The sequence below is a fragment of the Colobus angolensis genome, unplaced genomic scaffold (assembly GCF_000951035.1).
Source record: "Colobus angolensis palliatus isolate OR3802 unplaced genomic scaffold, Cang.pa_1.0 Scaffold42, whole genome shotgun sequence".
NCBI classification, from domain to species: Eukaryota; Metazoa; Chordata; class Mammalia; order Primates; family Cercopithecidae; genus Colobus; species Colobus angolensis.
In genome coordinates, this window is record NW_012117599.1 from 4,499,768 (window position 1) to 4,505,728 (window position 5,961).

Here is a 5,961-nt window from a genome sequence, read left to right on the forward strand (position 1 = left end):
GCCACTGAGAATTCCTACACACACACACAAGCTACATCATCTCCAATAATAAATTCTGCAACTGCTGAATCCTCTTACTGCTATAGCTAGGTATTTTTAGAAGAGATTTAAAATAATTTTTTATGAAAGTATGCAAGGAAATTCATGTTTAAGAAACAGAAAAGTAAAACATTTTTTTTTTTCAGACATCGAGTCTCGCTCTGTCACCCAGGCTGAAGTGCAATGGCATGATCTCGGCTCACTGCAACCTCTGCCTCCTGGGTTCAAGCAATTCTCCCGCCTCAGCCTCCCCAGTAGCTGGGATTACAGGTATGTGCCACCATGCTCGGCTAATTTTTGTATTTTTAGTAGAGATGGGGTTTCACCATGTTGGCCAGGCTGGTCTCAAACTCCTGACCTCAGGTGATCCACCCGCCTCAGCCTCCCAAAGTGCTGGGATGACAGGCGTGAGCCACCGCGCCTGGCCCATAATTTGTTTTTCTACACAACTTAGTAGATGCTGATTTGTCCCCATAATTGTACTTAGAGTACATTCTCTTAAGGGGAGAAAGAAAAAAAAAAAACTCCTTTCTCTGCATTCCTCAACAGCAGAGGTCCTGATAATGACTCACACGCTGCCACAGACTTAAGTCCAGCTACACAGAGGCCAAAACTGGCTCTCTCTTTGAACTGACTTGCTGTCTCGAAGTATCGACTTGGCAGAGCCCCATGGCAAAGGCAGGAAGCCAGACCTCAGAAAGGCAGAACCATCACAGCCTTCTTCCTTACTGTGGGGCCTGGCTCACTCTACCTACGCCCACCTACGGTCCTTGTAGGCGGGCTACAGCTATCCATTTTAGTTCAACCACACATTTTCTGAGCTAAGAGGTGTTCTCACCCCTCTACCTAATGTACCTTTTCAGTTTCCTCCAAAATCTCAACCTTGATTCTTTTCAAACTACCCCCTTGGTCCTTTCCAAATGCTACTAGCCTCCTTTTAGTTGATGTAGGTAACTGAGCAAGCCTGCACCAAAGAACTGACGCATCAAGATATTACACCAAGACATGGTGAAAAGTAACTACTTATAAACGTGTCATCACCACATATACGTCACACAGAGAACGTATAACAAGAAAAAAGTAGAAGTGGAAAGAAACAGCAAGAGTTAAAGAATACAATTTGAATTATTAAAAGAGACATTGCTGGGTATGGATAACTGGCTAGAGCAGGTGGCAGAAACTTGTTTTCTGTAACAGGCCAGATAGTAAATATTTTAGGCTTTGCAGGCAAAGAGGCAAATGGAAAGATATTATATAGATACTTGTTTAACAAGAAGGAAAACAAATTTTCACAGATTTTTTATTGATGTAATTTAAAATATGGTAAGGATAATAATTTAAGTACTTTTTTGGAATATAGATAAACTAATGAAAGAATGGAATTCTGGTTTGGGGAATAACATTTTTCTTAATTAAGTTTCCAAGTTAGTGTTTCCTATCATCAAAACAACTGAAAATATTCATCTGTTAATTATGATCGAACACGAGATTTTATGTATTTCATCTTTGAAAATGCGCATAGTAACTCTGAAATGCTGGCATCAATTCATATGATTTTAAATTGAGCATTTTAATTGCTGAGAAGACATTATAGAATTCTATTAGATTCTCCTCACGATATCTGACTTTTTAGCATGTCATTAGATTATTTCCAACTAAAAGATTGGTGAAAGTGCCTCATACGCACAGTTAAATGCATTTTGAAATATACAATTCTCCTTTGGAGATTTTTGGAAATCTACCAAAAAAAATGTGCTCCTAGAAGTATAGTTTTTTAGGCTTGGGTTATATCTGCTGCAAATCTGTGTGAGAATGGAGATCTCCTATCCTGTTTCCACTTGGCTAAAGTTATTTATTAGTCCAATCTGCCAATGGATTCTCTTGAATGTTTTAAACAAGAATGTCATGCACAATTTGCTCTTTTTCATTCTAGTATTTATACATTGTACCTCCTATTTCCTCATACTCTCATATTGCAATAATAGTGACAGCATTTTCTCTTATTCTTGAATTTAAAATGTGTCTAATGTTTTAACACAAAATATGTTTGTTGTAAGTTTCTGAGAGAAAATATTTATCCAGTTAGGTGATTTCTCTCCTATTCCTAGTTTTCTGTAAGGACTTTATAAGAAGTAGGTGTTAATTTTATAGACTGCTTTCAGCATCTGAGAGATTACATATAGTCTATCTCCTTCAACCTGTTGTGGTGAATTACTCTGAAAGATTTGTCTAGTACTGAATTATCCTTATGGCCCTAATATAAGCTCTTCTTGGTCTTAACTCTTATTACACTGCTGGACTCAAACTACTAAGAAATTTAATTAGGATTTTGACATCTATATACATAGGTAAGACTAGCCTATACATTTTTTTTTTTCTTGTGCAAGCTTTACCTGATTGTGGTGTCAAGATTATACTAACCTTATTAAATGAGATGAAAATCTTCCCACATTTTTCTATGATCTGAAATAAGATGGAAATCAGTCATTGAAAGCTGTAAGGACTTGCTTGACCTTAGCACCTTTTCAGCAGAAGAGAATCTCTGAGGTGCATTACCATTTTTTTATAGGCTCATGTCAGCCTTTTACTTCTTCATGGATAAATTTTGATAATTTATATTTTACTTAAAATTGTCATTTTTATATGTTTTAAAATCTTTTATAAATATCCTTTTATATTAGCAATTACGCTTCTTTATTCCTGATGGTATTTATGTCTTGCTTTTTCTTCAATACATTTGTCAAATATTTGTCCCTTAATGGTCTTGGTAATGAACCAGTGTCTGACCTGTTAACTAACTCAATTTTTTTCTGTTTTACTAATATCTTGTTCATTATTCCTCTGCTTATACTATCTTTGTGTTAGCTTAATTAATCTTGATAAAGCTTCCAGTGTTAAAAATACATTTCATTTACATTTATTTTTAATCATTCTTTTTATATTTAAGTTTCTACTCACATTCTAAAGGGTGCTTTAACTGAAGTCCAAATTGCATAAAATTCACACCTCCCATCTACACTTGATCTTAGCCAAAAGGCCGAAAAACAAACACTTCTCATCCAGACACTGAATGAATCAAACTGTTGTCTTTGTTGACTTCCACCATTTGGTGATACATTTGTGAGGACAGCACTTCACAATTTAGTCTTTTAAAACACATAAAATAAATGCCTACACATTTTCTAAGGATTAAACCTTAGGCTTAACAAAACTAAAGGAATTCTCCAAGGATCACTCAAAAATAAGTAGAAGAGGAAGTACAAATTTGAAGTCTTTGTGTAGACAAAACATATGGAAGAAAAATGTACATATGTACTTCCCAAGGAATTGATGCAAAATTTCAGTAGGTTCACCAATTAACCCCTCTGTGGGGAAAAGTCGTAAGAGGGCAGCCTAAGACCCAGGCTTTGAGAGGAAAAGAAGAGATGTCTACCACATCTGTGTTCAGGGTTCACCAAAGGCTGTCTTCCCGTTGTAACCCAGAGCCACTGTTGTACCAGGAGCTAGGGTTACTGCTATAAAATCTGTCAAATGTGTGCAGTGGTGAGAAATGGAGAATTACATGTTATTTTAAACGAGTTAAATGAGCCAGGCATGGTGGCTCATGCCTGTAATCCCAACACTTTGGGAGGCCGAGGTGGGGAGATCACTTGAGGTCACAAGTTTGAGACCAGCCTGGCCAACATGGCGAGACCCCATCTCTACTAAAAGTAAAAAATTAGTCAGTCATGGTGGCACGTGGCTGTAATTCCAGCTACTTGGGAGGCTGAAGCACAAGAATCACTTAAACCTGAGAGGTGGAGGTTGCAGTGAGCCAAGACTGTGCCACTGCACTCCAGCCTGGGTGACAGAGAGAGATCCAGTTTCAAATAAATAAACAAACAAACGCATAAAGCAATAAAAACTGGGTAGTATTCCCTGTGAAAAGAAAGAATAAATGGCAATACTCCTCAAAGCCTATTTATTCAAATTGATGGGAGACTGTAATTACAGAGTCAAGCCCACAAATCTTAGGTGTGTATCTTGAACTCTTACATATGTACCTGTGCCATCATCAAGCCAATCATCCCCAGGGCCTAAGTGCGTTCCCTTGTGCACTATCCCACTTAGTGTGCCCCTGCTAAAGGTAACCACCATTCTCACCTCTGTCACTTTAGATTACTTTTTCCAGTTTTCTAACTTCTCTAAATGGATAATTACAAATGGAATGTACTTTTTTGCATCTGACTTCTCACTAAATTATCATTCTGTGAGATTCATTAATATTGTTATATGTCTCAGTAATATTTTTAAATTAATCTTTCAATAAAATTTAAAAATTGCTGTGTAATATTACACTGTAGGATTGATTTATTTACTCATTCTACTACTGACGAACAATTGAACTGCTCCCCAAATGTTTCTGGCATATATAAATAAAGCTGTAATGAATATTCCTGTACACATATTTTGATGGACATAAGCATTCATTTTTATCTAGGAATATACTCAAAAGTATAAATGCCACATCAGAGGTTGTACGAGTTTTGCTCCAGCAGGTGCTACCAAACATAGTTCTTAAGTTGTCACACAAACTTACGCTTCCACCAGTAATTTGAGAGTTCCAATTGCTGCAAATAAAAACGAATTATTGCCAGTTCTTTTCATTTCAGCTACTCTGGTGGGGATGTACTAACTTATTTTCATTTTAATTTGCATTTGAGCACTAATTATGTTGTGCAGTCTTTCAGATGTTAATTGCTCAGTTGGAGATCTAGTTTTATAAAGCACCTGTTTAATTCTTTGTGTATTACGTAGTTTCAGCTAAAGTTGTTTCTATCAATGGTGTTAAGTGAGTACTTACTGTGTTTAGACAGATCGGCTTTTTCTTTTTGAATCATAGGCATTATTTATTCTGCATTAGAGGTCTCAGTAAGATATTTGTATACTCATCCCCTTCTCACTCTTTTGGGGGCCTCTGAGGAACAGAAGTTTTATGGTTATGCTTTTTGTGTCTTATTTAAGAAACAACTGCCTACCCCAAGTCCTTGAAAACGGTCTCCTATGACTCCCAGATACTTAATTGTAATTTTGTTATATGATGTGAGATCGGTATCCAAGTTTTTTTTTTTTTTCCATATAGAAAAGCAACTGACTCTTTTCTCCCCATTGAATTCCATTAGCATCTTTGTAGTAAATCAAGAAACTGTATATGTAAGAGTCAGTTTCAATGTGTCTATTTTTAAGCCAGTACAATGCTGTCCTAATGACTGCAGCATTATAGTCAGCATTGGTATCTGCCGGTGTAAATCCTCCAGCTTGGTTGTTTTTCTTCATTGTTGCCTTGGCCATTCATCAATTTCCACCAAAAACATGGGCTAGGATTTTCTCTGAGATTGCACTGAATTTACCATTCAATCAGCAGAGAACTCACATCTTGCCAATACTGAGTTTTGCAATCCATGAAAAAAATGATATATCCATCCATTTAAGTCTGCTTTAATTTATCTCAGAAATGTTTCATGTGTTCAGTGTACTGAAATGAAATTTTCAGTGTAGAGGTATTAAACATCTTTCAGACATTTCAGGATTTATTCCAAGGAATCTGTTTATATAAATTGTTTTAAAATTGTTTACCTATTTGCTTTTTTCTAAGTATATAGTTAACTTTGATACCTCTATATTGACCTTGTAGGCAGCAATCTGGATAAATCATTTATAATTGCTAACAGTTCATACATTCTTCTGGAGTTTCTACATATGCCAGGTCATCTACAAATAATGACAGTTTTTTGTTTATCTTTTATTTTTCCAATCTTAATACACAGCTATCTAGAATCTCCAGTGAAATGCTGAGTGGCAGTGAGAATAGAATATTGTTACCTTCTCATTCAATGGGAAAACATTATTTCATCATTAATTATGATAGCTGGTCTCATTTTT